This window comes from Cucumis sativus, chromosome 3 (genome assembly GCF_000004075.3).
Source record: "Cucumis sativus cultivar 9930 chromosome 3, Cucumber_9930_V3, whole genome shotgun sequence".
Lineage (NCBI taxonomy): Eukaryota > Viridiplantae > Streptophyta > Magnoliopsida > Cucurbitales > Cucurbitaceae > Cucumis > Cucumis sativus.
Genome location: NC_026657.2, coordinates 26,686,205 through 26,704,187, shown reverse-complemented (window position 1 = coordinate 26,704,187; position 17,983 = coordinate 26,686,205).

The window sequence follows — 17,983 nt, the reverse complement described above, 5'->3', positions numbered from 1 at the left end:
TATCTAATGCATCATTAAATATTAAATAAGTACCTAAAAAAAACCTTAAATATTGGTAGACTAAAATTGAAAATAAGTTAATGGTTTGAAATATTGTATTTTAGTATGTGGTTATTTAAAAGAATTGAGTAGAAGTAATTGAAGGTAGAAGATGGGAGTTTAATAAGAGCCACACAGTTAGGAAAAATGTGTGGTGGGGGATACGAAAATGGAGAAAGAAAAGGTGGGCGGAAATGGAGGGACACGTAGTGAAGGTGTGAGCCTGAGGTAACCATGGGCCTCGCTGGATTTCTCTTCTTTTTCTGGAACAAACCCCACCCTCTTTCTTTCTTCTTTAATCCCTTCTCAATCCCCAAACTAATAGACATATTTGCAGAATTCCATTCTTGAATTCTTACACCTCACCTGTCCCATTCTGCACACCCATTGCACCAACTTCTACCATTCTTTTAACACACCACAATGAGGGGCCGCTCCCGCTTTCTCTTTTTTAGGGTGTTCAATACTCCCTTATCTCACATGTCCCAATCATACATACACATAATTATACATCTCTACTCTTTTTACATTGTCCTATTTGTTTTATAAAAATCTTTTTTTAGATGTATAAATATATTTTTATTATTATATTTATTTTCACGATTTTTATTCAATTTTATCTTAAATTTACATCACGTTTCAAAAATGCATTTATGCTTCCTTATTGATTTATAATTAATTTGATGTAACTCCAACTTTATATATATATATATATATCATCCGAGCACTTTAAAAAAAAAGGCAAAACAAGTTATAATAATTCATAGTAGAGAAATTTATTATTTGCAAAAAATGACAAAAACAAAAGCTAACTCACATATACAAGATGTAAAATGTCACAAATGTCCTTATTATTGATATACAATTGAAGAATTAATTAATTGTTAAATTAAATATCTTATATTTGTGGAGAAATTTAAAAAATAGTAAATTTTACAAAATACTTACAACTGGTACCAAATTCTATTATTGATAGTCATTAATATGCTATAGTGATAGAAGACTATCATGGATAGAATCCAAAATTTTGTTATAATTTGTAAATATTTTAATTTATTTTGCTATTTTTAAAAATGCCTCTATATTTCATTTAATTCAATATTCAAATATAAATCTCTCATAACCTAAAGCTTTAATATGTATCATATACGCATACCATTAAACTTTAACCTATAGTTTTAATATGAATCCAATTTAAATTAAATTAATATTTGAACTCATTTAAATATTCCATCTCTCATAAATTAATTTTGAATCATATCCAAAATTAAATTTATATAATAAAGTTTAATTAAAATATAAACTTTATATTACAATTGATACATTATACTAATTCCCAAAGTAAATTTGAATATTTCAAATTATAACCAATAAAAATATTTCAAACTTTATATTACAATCAATATCCATTTTAATTTATTTATTTTTCTTTCAAAACAACTTATTAGATAGTTGTTTAGTCCACTGCTCACTTGGGGTAGTTTTAAATTCCCTTATTTGAACAAGTCAATATTTTGGTTAACATTTCTTATGGATTCACATGATCAACATTTCTATCATTTTATAGAAAAGTTGACGAAAAAGATCTACCACCCCATTTTGAAATCATTTTCTTTTTTTGTTTCAATTTTGAAAATTAAACTTAGTTTTCAAAATTTGACTTTGATTTTAAAAATAGTTGTAGAATATGACATACAGAATTTGAAAAGGAATGAATAAAAGTGAGAATGTTGAGATATTGGATACAGAAGAGAATATTTGAACTTGAACAGAATTGAATGTAGTATTTATGGATATAATATTGAAAAAGAAAATAAAAGATAAAAGTAGAGAAAGATAGGAATTGTTGATAAAGCAATAGTATTAGGATGTAGTAAGGAGATATGGGATAAGATTAAAAGTATAGAAGGGAGAGGATAAGAAGCAATAAATAGAAAAGTGAGAATGGAACACAGTTTGATGATGATATGTTGGAAGAGTAAAAATTGGAATTGGAATTTAGTGAATTTAATCAATTTGTATTTTGGAAGAAAAGTGGATGTATATTGAGACTCCTAATGTGCTTACAAATGACAACACAACCAATGTGTCAAATGAACAACTTCCAACTGTCTTCAACTTACCATTTCTTTCAATTTGCTTCCATAAAATATCTTTCAACTTTCCAATACTCAAACTAATTGGGCTTCCCAACAATACTCTATTATCTATATGCCATTAATACTCTCAACAATTATGTGATTTTTAAGATAATAGAAGGTAAATCTACTTTTATCAAAGTTGGAAAAGTAAAAAGTAGGCATATTTCTATCATTTTCTATATTTTTTTCATTTAGACATTGACTAAATCAACCCAACCTAAATTCCATAAACTTTTCCTTTCTTCTTATTTTATATAAATAATTCTACTTGGGGAGTTCAAATTTAAAGATAAATTACTCCCATTTGTTTACGAAAATAAAATAATTATATTCTACCTATAATCTAATTTTAAACGTTCAGTTCAAACTTAACTATTGGATTGACCATTAAACAATAAAATTTTGAAAAACTACTATAAATTGGCGAAACGGTCGAAAATATATATAAAACAAACTTTTTTAATTCTATCAATAATACACACTAATAAACACTGATATACTTACATCATTAATAGAATATGAAAAGTGTGTATGTGATATCTAATAAAGAATTGACTGCTTCAATCCCACGATAAAAATAGTAGAATTACATTCGTTGATTTCTTATTAGAATTAAAAGCGTCTAAAATAGTACAAGAGTTTAAGCAAGAAAGGAACATGTACGTGACTACAACCAAAATATTGTCGGAGTGATGTCTTCATGAAAGCTGATTTTTTTCTCTGTTTTTGGGAGCAATATGAACTGCCTACAAATTTCTTTATTTATAGAACCTAATTTGAGCCATCCTAATTATTAATATCAATATCTTAATATCTCACATTATTTTTTAAAAAAACTAATTATTTTGAGCATATTCAAGATAATTTCATTCTCCCATGTAATGAAGTTTCAATTTTTAATTTTGATTCAAAATAGTTTAACCATCGAAATCATATTCAAATATATTTTATTCACTCGTGATTTAAATCATATTCAAAATTAAATTTATAATAATAATAATGTATCATAATACATTAATTTTTATATTAGTAATTTTAAGGACAATGATTAGGTGCATCCAATCTCAACTCTCCATTTCTCTCCCACGTGAAAACAAGATTAAAACCTTTTTTTTTAAAAAAAAAATAATGATTTTCCTACTAAATACATTTTTCTTTATTAAATTTGAGTTTTAAATTTTCATTCAATACATTTTTATTTTTGTTGGACATTAGTAACGTATTATAAACTATTGAATTATTAATAAATACAAAGAACATAATTATCACATGTTGTTGAATTTAATTTAGGGTAAGCATGAATTCAAGAATAGAAGAATATGTTTATAGATATTTCTTCACTTCTCTCCAGGTGATTCCATAAAAATTGATCTCTTTCTTCACTAGAAACAGATCGAAAAAGATATTTTGGAAGTTATTGTTCGTTAAGAAACCACACTTGTGGGAGTGTTTTATCAGAAGAGTAAAGAAATTTTTGTAGAGAATTATGTAAAGTATTCCTTACAAAAACAATAACAATATTAAAAGTAAAGGTTCCAAAAGGCAGTACAAACTCTTTTTCTGACTATGAGAAGACTCCACCAATTTCATAATTCTACCCACATAAACGTTTTCTCCGTAAATATTTTCACTCCCTACAGTCCTATCAACTCCAATGACTCCTCACACATCCCTCACTCCATAAACTCTAACCACCCACGTACTCTACTACCTTGGAGACTGACACTTTTACGATCTCTTACTGTATTGATGAAGTATTGGTGGTTTAACATTACTCTTCATCTCAAACTTGACCTTGTCCTCAAGATTGAAAACATGAAATTGTTATTTGAAATCTTTGAATACTTTCTGTGAGGCGTAGAATCAAAATAGAAGGGTTATTTTGAATAAGTATAAAGAATAAGAGGCGTTTTGAGAAGTTGATGTAACACGCTAAGAAAGTTGGTGCTAAGGAATTGACATTGAAGCTTGTCAACGTGCTAAACATATAATGTTAGAACACATATAACCTTTTCATATAAATCTCTTTTTGAAACACTTTTTCATTTGAAATCATCTTTCAAAATAGTAAAGTGGAACCAACAAAACATTTAAGAAGAAAACCACTCACCACACTTTAACAAAAATCCTCCTCTTCCTTCTCTTCTCGTGGAGAGGAAAGAGACATTTTCTTAATCTTACACGCTAACTCTTGTCCAATCAGATTTGACATTTTCTTAGCCAGACCTTATTTCTCGCCTAACCTCATACCGCGAATAACCTTAACCACTTTTCGCGAATAACCTTATCGCGTGGTTATATTTTTACAAGAAAAATTCCTCGTGAACTAACAAACTTTTACTAGCTTAGAACACTTATCGCGAATTTAAACTTTAAGGTTTCCTCGCAGTCTTCTTGATCGTGAAACTCTTGGTTATTATTGTGAAGACTACCCAAACACCTAGTTTTTACTCAAAAACTTATGCGAACTTTCTTTTGAGAGCGTTTAGACTTATAGATTCTACTATAAATCCTTATTTTCTCAAAACTTCATCACGAATTAACTTCTTAATTGCAAAACTTATACTAGTAATAAAAGATTTTATCGTTTAATCATTTTTATGAATTTATTCAACGCCAATTTCTATAGTACTATCAAAATTTTACTTCCCATACTCAAATTAAAAATGGGTCTCACAGATATGTTATAAGTTGATGCGTGTAGAGTGTTAAGTAGGAGGTGTCAAGCAAAGGGAGACTTAGTGATGACAAAAAGAAAGTGTTATTTTGAGAATTTCATTAAGTGTTGAGCTACTAAGGGAAGTACATGCCAGGCAAGAAGTTGCTGAAGTTAGTCGTTCTAAAAGCAAGGAAACTAATTATTTTTTAAGTGATTTTCTAAAAAGAAAGAAGTGTTTGAAAACATTTATCTAAGTATTTTGTTTTATTTATGTTTAACGTGTTTTGTAATATGTTGTTAAAGTTGATGTTGTCATTTGAAAAGAAAACTAATGTTCCTGGATTCACTACAAGAATTTTGGTTTTGTCAACAGTTTTTTCTAGCCTCGCAAAAAAAAAAAAAAAAAAAAAAGACGTGGGCAAAGATGTGATGTGCTGACCTAGTTTTCATTGTGTGGTTACCTCTTCGTTTTTGTCGATAAAAATAAATATATGGACAAGGTTGTGTATTGTGTGGGCATACCATCGTTTTTCCTTATGAAAATATACACATGGACAAAAAGCTAGGTGGTTTTAAGAAAATATTTTATGTTGGATTTTTACCGACGTTTATTTTAGTTTATAGCCACGTATCATGGGTGGACAGATATTTTAAATATTTATCCACGTAATTTATGCACCAAAAACCACCACCTTTTTTATACATATTTCTGCTGACACAAATTTATTCATATGGTGACACAAATAAAGTGGGCATAGTTTATAAAAAAAAAAAAAAAATCTTAATTTCTTTAGTTTTGCCCTTTTTTTTTTACTTTTTCCCTCTCTTTCTCCCACACAACTTTTTCCCTCCCTTAGTTTCTTTTCACGTAGAGCCCTCCCCCCAAGAAACTGAATGCTCGTCACCTCACACAACTATCCTTCCTCTCTACTCGCAGCCGAACACTCCTCGTTGCATGCAAATGAACGATCATCGTCGCTGAATTGCAATCAGACGCTCCTCGCCACCTAATCGCAGAAGATTGCCCACTTCTTGCTGAATCGCAAAAGCTCGCCCACTCCTAGCTGAAGCTCGCCTACTCTCTCGCTCACTCGCCTAAGCCTCCTCCCTCCCCACTCGTTGCCCCATTGAAGCGACAGGATCCATTCGTAGATTCTAGTTGCCCCTACATCTCTTTTGTACTATCAAATAAACTTCATCCATTTTTTGTTGATATTTATTTATTTTTCTCCCTACAATGTCTCGGTACCTAGTTTATCTAAGGGTTATTGGATTTACAAAGTTTTATAACATATTTTAAACTGAATAATTTGATTTCAATGAAGAAGCAACCCAAATGAACATGCATGTTGTTTATTGTGTCATCCACATAGAACCAAGAAAGTGCCAAGGATGTTGAAGTTGTTATTGTAAGTACATACATCAACATCATTGAAATTACAACCTATAAATAGAAGAACTCTGACGTATCATCTGACTAAGATATGTTGAACCATAAGGAACCTCTTCCAGAAAAAGTATGTTGTTTATCGTATGACATTATTTATTTGAATGCATTTTTTTTACTGTTCATAATTTATGAATGGTATATTACCCTGCAATGTTGAAATCTATGCAATGCGTTAGCATATAGACTTAGGAAATGTTTAACAACATGTTGTTTGCTAACAGATATTATATTGCTATCAAGTTGAAATTGTTCATAAATAATTTATTAAATTCATTTGACATTGAAGTCACATGTTGATGTGAACAAGTTGAGATACAAAGAGTTTATGAAAAAATACTTCTTCAATTGAACTACTCATTCAAAGGAGTCAACTTTTATATTGGGCTTTGAACCAACAGAATGTAATCAATAAAGGTTAAAAGAATAAACCTTGGTGATTTTAGCCAATATTTGTTTAATCAATAATTGATCGCGAAGAGTTTACTAGGGATGTAATCGAGTCGGGTTGGGAGACATTCTCAACCCAACCCATATTTTCGGGTTATTTGAGTTGGCAACCCGAATAACCCAAATTAAGTTTTCAACCCAACCCAACCCATAACATATAGGTTGGGTTTGTCAAGTTGTATTATTTTTTCGTTTTTAATTTCTAATGGTTGTAAGGTTGAAAATTGTTCATTTTTTTAAAATATTGTCAAAATTGTTATACATTCAAATTTTAAGGGTGATTTGGAAAAGGAGTAATTTAAAAAACTTTTTAAAAAATGGTGCTTTCAAAACTATTTGGGTGAAAGGGGTGAAAATACAAGTATTCAACTTAGTAACTTACCATGAAAATTGTCAACCCATAGATCATGTTTGTGATGTGACAGAGGTCTTGATATTATCTAAAAACACAAAATAAAATTATAAAGTGTTGTACAACTATATAAGAATACAATTTTCAATTAAAATAAAAGTTAGAGACAACACTTATCGTTCTCAATATTTTCACAAATCTCTATTTCTTCAAGCTCTAAAGAAAGATCTAATAAGGTTGTTTTACCACTAACATAATTTTGTGTGCAAATCAAAGCTTCCATTATTTTAGGTGATAAGGAACTCCTAGCTAAAAGAATAAAAAATCCTTCCTCCAGTACTAAATGTAGATTTAAAAGCCATAGTAACCATTGAAACTACAAAAATATATGTTGAGCAATTTTTTTAAAAATTCGATATTTAACTTCGTTCAATTTCCACCAAGTTAGAACATCAAACTGATCATTTAACTCCTCACAAGGGTCAGATAAATACCGATCAACATCATTCTTCGAGCTTCAGTGTTGAGACCGGCTTGGTGGGCATATCAGTAGCGTTCTCAAAGGTATGAACTTTCAACACTTGAATTTCCCCAGCTTCAATTTTCTCTCGTATGAAGTGATATTTTATGTTTATGTGCTTTGTTCTGCTATGGTATTGGGGATTCTTGGATATGTGAATGGCACTTTGGTTGTCACAGAAGATTTTAACAATCGACTGTTTGATTCCAAAGTCCTTCATCAATCCTTTAAGCCACAATCCTTCTTTCACAACTTCTATTAATGTTATGTATTCTGCTTCGTAGTTGAGAGAGCAACAATAGATTGTAGGGTTACTTTCTAGCTAATTAGATTAGGGCCATAGAGAAAAACATATTTGGTTAGGCTTCTTCTTTTGTCACTGTCACCAGCAAAGTCTGAGTCCACATAACCTATTAGTTCTAGTTCTGATTCAGTGGTCCTTTGGTAGTTTAGTTTAGCATTCTTATACCAAATTAGGTATCTAATTATCTACTTGGTAGCTTCCCAGTATCTTCTTCCAAGATTATCCATATACCTACTAACTAGGCTTGCTGAATAGGATAGATCAGGTCTAGTAGATATCATCAAGTACATTAGACTTCCCACTACTTAACTGTAAGGAACATTTACCATTTGTAGTTTGTGTTCAGTGTCTGTCTCACTAGGGGAGTTAGTAGCTGATAGCTTAAAATGTTGTGCAACAGGGAGAGTCACAAGTCTAGCATTAGTGAGGTTGAATCTTTTGGTCACTTTCTCACAGTAGGTTGTTTGGTTTATGCTTAGTATAGATTGGTCTCTATCTTTTGTGATGTCTATTCCTAGAATTTTTCTTAATTTTCCTAGGTTTTTCATGTCAAATTCTTTACTCAAAAGACTTTTGACATGAGTTAACTCTTCTTTAAAGCTTCTTGCAAGGAGCATATCATCCACATAGAGTAACAAGTAGACCTTGTCCTTATAGGTTGTTGAGTTTATATAAACATATATGTCATAAGAACTTCTTTGAAAACCCAAACTAGCAATAAAGTCATCAAATCTTCTATACCAACATCTAGGAGATTGTTTCAACCCATATATCGATTTCTTTAGTAAACAATAGAGGTATTCCTTACCTTGAACCTCAAACCCCTTAGGTTGAACCATGTAGATTGTCTCTTCTAGATAGCCATGGAGAAAAGCAGTTTTTACATCCAGTTGATCCAATTCTAAATTTTTTTGAGCAACTATGGATAGGAGAAGTCTAATAGAAGTCTGTTTAACAATAGGAGAGGAAATTTCAGAATAGTCTATACCTTCTCTTTGAGTGAAACCTTTTGCTACGAGTCTTGCCTTGTACCTAGGTTGTGAGTCTTTTGTAATTCCCTCTTTGAGTTTGTAGATCCACTTGGATGTTATTGGTTTACATCCTTTAGGTAGAGAAGCTAGTGTCCAAGTATCGTTCACATTTAGTGAATTTGTTCCTTCATTCATAGCTTCAATCCACTGTCTAGCATTGCTACCATTCACAGCTTCCTCAAAGGAACTAGGTTCTGAACCATTAGAAACCACTATAGCATTTAGAACAAAACTTATGTAGTTAGATTCAACATACTTGGCTTGAGGGACAATTACCCTTCTTTGTCTGTCTCTTGCTAGGGAATATTCTTCTTCAATTATTTCAGCTTGTTCCTCACTCAAGTTCTCCACTTGTTCTTTTTCAGTAGTTGTAGGTTCCTCAGTAGGTTGAACACTGTTTCTGGTATTCTCCACCTCAATCTGAGTAGTATAGGGTTCTGTGTCATCTAAGTTCCTTTTAGTGTTGCTTTTCTCTTGCACAAACATTTCTGTTTCTCTAAATATAACACCCCTATTGATTATAAACCTCTTGTTGGTATGGTACCACAGTTTGAAACCCTTTACCCCTTCTGTGAAACCAACAAACATACACTTAGTAGCTCTAGCCTTTAGTTTCCCTTGATTTTGGTGGACATACCCTACACATTCAAACACCTTAAGGTCATTTAAACTTGGTGGGTGTTTGGACCATTTCTCTTCAGATGTTTGGAGTCCTAAGGAGGTATGAGGGCTTCTGTTCAGTGTGTATACAACATAGGCAGCAACTTCAGCCTATAACTTTTCTTCTAGAATGGCATCTGATAATAGACACCTTACCCTTTCCATTATGGTTCTGTTTAGTCTTTCTGCCACTTCATTTTGTTAAGGTGTGTAGGTTACAGTCTTGTGTCTTGTAATTCCACTTTTCCTACAAAAATTATCAAACATCTCTCCACAAAACTCCAAACCATTGTCAGTTCTAAGGTATTTAACCTCTTTATTAGTTTATTTTTCTATCATTAATTTCCATTCTTTAAATTCTTCAAAAGCTTAATCTTTTGTTTTTAAAAAATAAATCCAACTTTTTCTAGAAAAATCATCAGTAAAAGATAGAAAATACCTTGAGCCACTTAGGCTTGGAGTGGATTCTGGACCCCATAGATCCGAATGGATGTAGTATAGAATTCCTTTTGTTGTGTGTTGTGCTTTGGTGAAGCTTTGTTTTCTTGCTTTGCCTAGTACACAGTGTTCACAGAAAGATAATTTGCTGCATATGTCTTGAGGCAGAATGCCTTGCTTAGATAGAGCCTCAAGTCCCTTCTGGCTTATGTGGGATAGTCTTTTATGCCAAAGGTCACTCACTGTTAAGTTTAGAGATACTACATTGTTTGCCTCTCTATCATTTCAACCCCTTTTATTATAAACAAGTCATTTACTTCTTCCCCAACCAAGACTTCTTTAGATCCGATAAAGACTTTGGAAAACTCCACATTTCCCTTTGTATTCACATCCTAGAGAGTCTAGCATTCCTAGGGAGATTAAATTTCTTTTAAGGTGAGGAACATGTCTTACATTTCTAAGGAGTTTTACAGTCCCATCGTTTAATTTCATGGTAGCTGATCCAATTCCAACAATGTTACATGCATTATTATTTCCCATGAACACAGATTCTCCATTGATTTTCCTATTGTTATTAAACCATGCTCTAAAAGGTGTCATATGATAGGTGCATCCTGAGTCTAGGATCCAATCATGTTTTTCTAAGGGGTTGACATGATTAGCTTGGTCTAAGGTTGATGCCAAGGCATCAGTATAAGTAAATGAGCTTTCTACTATAGAGACTTCTGGTTGTTTCCGTTTAGAGTCTTTTTCTTTTTCTTGATTCTTTCTCTTAAGGAAAAACATTCTTGTATTAGGTCTCTTCATTTTACTGTATTTGCACATCTTTTTCTGTTTTACTTTCTTTTCTTCATTAGAAAAAGGTTTGTTACAGTTTTTACTTTGTTTATTTTTGGATTTACCTTTGACAAACAATCCATCTCCACTATAATTTTCTTTATGTGATGATTGTATTTCTAATTCTCTGATTTTGAGGGCTTGATATTATGTCATCTGTTTTGATTGATTCTCTTCCATATTTTAATGCATTTTTCAGTTCTTTGTAAGTCTCGGGTAGGAAATTTAGAAGAACAAATGCCTCATTTTCATCACTGAGCTTGTCTTCAAGGCTTTTAAAGTCAGAAACTATTTTCTTGAACTCATCTAAGTTTTCTGTTAGGTTTTTGGAAGAATCCATTTTATATGTGAAATTTTTTTCTCTTAGATACATCTTGTTCGGAAGGTCTTTGGTGGTATAGAGACTTTAACTTTTTCCAAACTTTGTGTGTTGTCTCTTCTTCTTGTACTTGCCTAATAATATTGTCACTAAGGTTTAGTATTAGTGTTCCATAGGCATTTAATTCCATTTCTTTTTTTTGTATTGTTGTGATGGTTGTTGGAAGTTCGGAAGGATCTAAAAGGGCTTTAGCAGCCTTTTGGTGTCCAAGCAAGGCTTTGATCTTTTCTTTCCATAATGTCAGTTTAAAGTCGACATTAAACATTCGCCTTTTGAAAACCGACATTAAAGCCCATTTATCATTTTTTTTTCCACCTGACATTAAAGCGTAAATTTTTTGTAGTGATTATTTCAATTAATTCATGTAGGTAACTTTAGCAATATGCTTATGTCTAAAAACTAAGGATCAAAATTACGATATTTCAAAAGCAATCTATTCTCATGCAAGTTTAAATGATTACTAATATATTGAAATCAATTTAAAACTCACATGGTATTAAGCATGTTGTCATTAACAACCTTCATTATCCGTCTACCTATTTTAATGAAAGACTTATAATGATTCAAATACATGGATCAAGTTAAACATTCAATTTATTAATTACAGATTCAACCTAATATATATTGAAGGTCAATCAATAAGTATTTAAGCATAATATGTTGTTGAAAAACATAACTTAAACAATATTCATGCAAAGAATTAAAGCTAACCTAATTACATAAAGAAAATTCATCAATACCCTAAACGAGGCTGACTCCTAAATACATATTCTCATATTTGATAGCATAAGGCTAAAGAAGAGTAAGGAACTAGAGAGGACACTCTCGTGAAACTCTTCCTTTGATAGAATTTATCAATCTTCTCTTGATTGTCACATCGGGATCTCAAATGACCTCTAAAGTAATTCTCACACTGTCTAACTTTTTAGGGTAAAAACTCACTCTTTTAGGTATAAATTATGTGCTAAAATTCGTGCATTGATTGTTGAAGAGGTCCAAAATAAATAGAGAAAGCAAACTTGGGTCAATAAGAACTTTTCAAGATGATCAACATTTTAATTATGGATGACAGACACTGTGACACCTCAGGAAAGTGCATAATGCTTCTAACTGACTTGTTGATGTATAGAGCTATGCTTCAATAAGCATAGGGGGCCTGAGTGTAGTGCAGCTCCTGAGTGTAGGGGGCCTACATTCTGTACATATATTGCACATTCATACCTTTTTTTCAATAAGTCATTTCTTTACTTTTCATTTGTCTAAGTGATATTAGTAGTTTAAATCAGTGATAGTTTTTTTTTATAAGAAGTACAACTTATAATCCTTATCGCATTAGTTGTGCTATATTCATCGCTTGGCTAGTGTCAATCGCCAACTACCCGAGAGGACAAGTAACAGGGATAAGACTAATGCGCGTAAGGAGGAGTTTGGCAACAAACTTTACCTTAGCGATATAACTTCCAACATTTGTATCCTAAAAGGTGAACAAGTGTGGACATTAGGCGCCGAGAGGTTGTTGTTCTTAATTACGAAGTTCTATAAGTTTTACGAGTGAATACTCCTAGATCTATCTCGCCCAATCAGACTTAGTCATGTATATCCTAAAAGGAGACTATGTGTGGTGTTGACTCTGAGAAGAGTACGCCTTAATCATAAGTTGATAGAGTAAGTTAAATCACATCAAAACTATTGCATTGCTTAGTTACCTAATGGTGTATAGACCTTCCTTCACTCTTTCTCGCATATAGGTTAGTTCGCATACAATTCCATTTCGCATCCATTTACCTCATTTACAAATTCTCTAGGCGTACATAAGTAGCTTAATCATTGTTCTGACTTTTTTATACTTTTGTAATTAATTCTTATAATGCCCAACTAATGAGTAATTCTCTAGAACTAATGTTTATAAAAAATTACCAATGTTCGACCCTGGATCACCTAGGTAAATCTACTGTTTCGCTTGCACTTGGACAAAAAGTAGAAAAACTTGTACTCAATGAGGACTTAAGTATTACACGATGAAGAAGTACATAGTGAGCATTTCGCATGCTATGATTATGACCCATGACTCATCGTCTAGAATTAAAGCAACTATATAGAGAGTTATGATGAGCGCATTACGCACGATGACCTGACTCGGTGATGTATTGCACTTGTGTTACACATTCACGAAACTAGTAAGTCCAAACAATTAACCAACCAAGTTTTTGGCGCCATTGCTGGAGAATTTAGATGTTAGAGTATAGTCTTATTTTGAGAGTGGGCAAAGCATTTGATTTTGGTGAATTACGCGATTAGTCAAAAATCGCGCGAAGAGGTTCAAGGTCTTAGAGTAATCAATGATTTCTTGAACCAACCTCAAAATCAATGTATCTTTCGAAATAGAATTGCCCTTGCGCGGAGCTAATGAAAAGCAGAATTTCAGTTAGTTAAGCGACAAGGACCAAAAATTAGGATCATTTGAACATTGCAATGAATGATTGAGAGTAGAGACTTATTGCAATGAACGAGTCATGACACGAATGATCAATAAAGTTCAGGAACAATGCGATGGTTTCATTGTTAAGTCCAAACAATTGACCAGCCATAGATTTAGGTATTGGTACACAATAACATAACATTTGTCAAACAATTATCAAAACTTATTGCGATGAAGACATTTGTACATGATCGTTTAAATTTGGCTATTCTTTGATACACAATCGTGCAGATTATTTAGGTACCCAAATCTAAAAGATGACGTACCAATATCCAACAATTTTTTTTTCAAGATCTTTTATATTTGTAGTAAAATCTAAACGTGTATCAATATCTAACGATTTTAGTTCAAGATCGTACACCAATATCTTTTATATTTGGTACCTAATCCTACACCAAATAACAATTTGAAAAAAAAATGAAAGAAAAATTGCAAAAGAAGAAGAGAAAATGACAATGGAAAGAAAAAAAGAATTGGAGAAGATAAGGAAAACCTGAATATTTAAAAAATGACCAACTTCATGTACTTTTTAATTTTGTTACACGAGCGGTAAATATTTCGATACTTTATTATACTTATAAATTTTGTAACAAGTTAATTCTTTATATGTTATGTTTATATGAGTAATAGTAGAATAGTTAGTTAGAATATGTTATGTCTTGTAAATTTATTTATAATATAATGATATATTAATTCTCCCTTGTATCTATATGTAAACATATAGGTTGTTGTTGATAAATATAAGACATATAGGTTGTTGATAAAAGTTGAATATAGTATTTGTTGGATTGGGATAGTGTTTCCACAAGGCAAAAGGTCAAAGAAGGCCCCCTTAAACAAAAGGATGCCAACTCATTTATTGCCAACTTGGAATATTTTGCTGATAAATACAGGATGTCTTCTTGCTCTCACTCTCTCTCACTTACTAATTGGTTAATACCCAACACTCATTAAAAGCAATAATTTATAGGTATAAGATGTTATATATATCTATATATATATATAATAGATATGAGTCTTTTATAGTGGGGTCGTTCTCTTATCCCTCTTTGAAGAAATTATGGGTTGAGTGAATAAGTGAACACACACTTTAAGCAAATGGACCACCTTCAGATGTTTACATTATAACTAATTCCATGCTTATACAAATCCAAAACCAAAATTCTTCCACTAAGAAACAGGATTCTGCTAAATACAGTTCTTCTTTTTCCATTTTTTTTACTACTACTAATATATATCTCACTTTATAATAAATTTCTAGTAATTGGTACAAAAAAAAAAAAAAGAGGACTTGTATCAACCATCCCTTAATTGGTTTTCTAGTTTTTAGTCATATTTTTAGTTCCAAAATCGTCTGATCCTCCATTTCTATGATGTTGAAAATCAGTCATTTAAGAAAAGATCTAACACCAATGGTGTATTGAAGTCAATTCTCCCAATTCTTAAGCAAAGACCAACCAAGGAAGTTCACGAGTCTTTCAATTGGAAACCAAATAATTAATAAATAGCCACCTTTAAATTTAAAGGTTTTGCAACGTTCAGGGCTAGTGACAAAACGTGGTGTTTGGATAGATGAGGAGAAGAAATCTCTTTTCTTCTCTAACGAATCCTTGCCCTTTTGTTTTCTCTAAACCCTTTTTCTTTTTCTCAAATCTATATTTACGTTGCTTTTATTTTCTTTAGGTAGGATATATCACATGGCTTTCATCTCACAATTCAGTTTGCAAGTTAACACAATTTATTATGGTGGGACTAAATTGGTACACATTAGAATGTCTAGGGACTAAAATGTTACATTTGGAAGTTCAAAGACCAAATTGTTACTTTTATGAAAGTTTGGAGATCAATCGTGATTTTTAACTTATATATATATAAGAGATAACTTAATAGCCTACAAATGGGTTTGTCGCTCATATATCCTTGATAGTAGGTATGTCAAAGAACTTAGAGTTGATAAATTAACTTAAGATTTAGTTAGCTTTTAAGGGCAAGAGGAAATAGGACAAATCCATAAATCAAGAATCTACCCACAAGTTGTGAGGGTGACTAAAATGAATTTAGAAATGAATTTCTAAGCTAGTTTGATTTATGAATTTATGTTTTAATGCATGCTTTAAGTTTAAGCATTTGAATATGCTAGGTTTATGAAATTATTTACAAAACATGAGTTCCAAGTTTAGAAATGAACTATGAGAAAACATGATTGAGTTAAAGTCCTAAAGCATTCAATTTGAGAAATGTTTCTTAAAACATGAGATTTATGAGAATGTGTTTAATTGCTATGTTTATGCAAATATTTGAGCAAAGAGATTATTTAAAGCAAAGTTAGATTTGAGACTTGCTTAATGCAAGCACTACCAGAAATTTGTGTTTGTTCGACGCACAAAACTGCGTCAGAAATTAGGATGTCGGCATAAGCCTTTTCCTCTGATGCAGAAACCATAACGTCGGGGGAGTGGATGTATGTCGACGCACCCATGTGGATGTCGGAAATGTCGCAGGTACTCCCGACGTGCTAAAATAAATTTTGGGAAAACAAAAACAAAACCCAATGTCTATAGTGTTTTATCAAGGATTCCTAGAGATAAGCTGGCACTACTACAAAAACAGGCTCTCTTGACGTTTGCAATTTTCCTTTCTTGACGTTTTTTTCGAAAAACGTCAAGAAAGATTTCATTTTTAATAAAAAACGTCAAGAATTTTTCTGAAACATCATTCTTGACGTTTATTAAACGTCAAGTAAAATAAATTTTTCCTTGACATTTTTAAAACATCAAGAAATATCTATTAATTTTTTAACGTTTTTAAAACGTCAAGAAGCGTATGAATTCGCCATGGCGTCAATAGTGTTGCATCAGGGATAGACGTCGGGGAATCTCTGACGCAACACTATAGACATCAAGGAATCCTACGGGTAAGTCAACATCAATAGTGTTGCGTCGGGGAAGGTCGAAGAATTAAATTGTATCGTTGGCCTTCTTCTGATTCAATGTCAAAGATGTCCAGAAAAGTATGACCATTTTCGATGATATTAGTCAAAGCGTCGGGAATGGTCATACTTTTCCCGACGTTTTCGGTTGCGTCAAGAGTTCCTTTGTCTTTAAACTCATTTGCATCATGTGATTTATAGAATTGAAAGAGAAAGGGAGAGAGATTGAAAGTTCTTGCGCCGGTTTTCGCCGCTCATCGTTGTCTTCCACCGCTCGCCTTTGTATTCCAATAAGTATTAGTTTGACATTAGTTTATTTTATTTAGATTTGAATTAGATTTAAGCAATAAGATTTTTTAATTAGTTTTTTAGTATTTAGATTTGAATTTGAATTATGTTTTAGGAAGAAATTTTGATTTAGTTTTTGGAATTCAATTTGAATTTTAATTATTTTTTAGATTTATGAATTAATGTATATTTAAGGGGGTTGAATTGAAATTTTGAAAGAGGGAGGGATTGAATCAATTGAAATTGTAGGGGTTTAATTGAAAAATGAAGGGGGTTGAATTGAAAATTAGTTGGGAGGTGTTAAATTCAAATTAAAGAGGAGGTGTTAGAATTCTTAGGTTAAAGAGGGGTGAGGTGAAAAAAAATTAAAGAATGAGGCTTGAATTTAAAATAATTAAATGGAGGGGGAGGGGGGAGGGGAGAGGGGAGAGGGAATTGAAAGTTAAAGGAAGGGGTTGAATTGGAATTGTTAGGGGAGAAGTGAATTGTTAGAGGGGAAGTGTTTTGAATAGAAAATTGAAAGGGGAGGGGGAGATTTCGCTATCGTGAAGTTGAATAGAAAGTTGGAATTGTTTTTAATAGAAATTTGAATTGGAATTGCTAGTAGTTCTTCGACCACATCTTCACACTCTACGACAGTCGAACAAGCTAATGCAGCTCTCATTGAGCAGCAAAGTAGCTTGAATGCTCATAATGAATTGTTTTTAGAGATTGTGGTGTCGTCTTGCTAAGTGATGATAACTTAGAGACTTTAATCCCTGTTTCAAGCCAAATTGAAATGGAAAAGAATACAATCTCGGGGGATCGAGTCATTGATAATGAGTGATTTATTTTTAAGTATTTTTATTATAAATTTATATATTGTACTATAGTATGCCATGACTGTTTTATAAACTATGTGTTAGAAATGTTTTTTCAATATGATTTTTAGTTTCCATGAAACTCTTATGATTTTGAAAGCATGGTCAAATCCAAACTTATTAATCACAATTTATTAAGTGTGGATGTTTTGAATGGAAACTTATTTTTA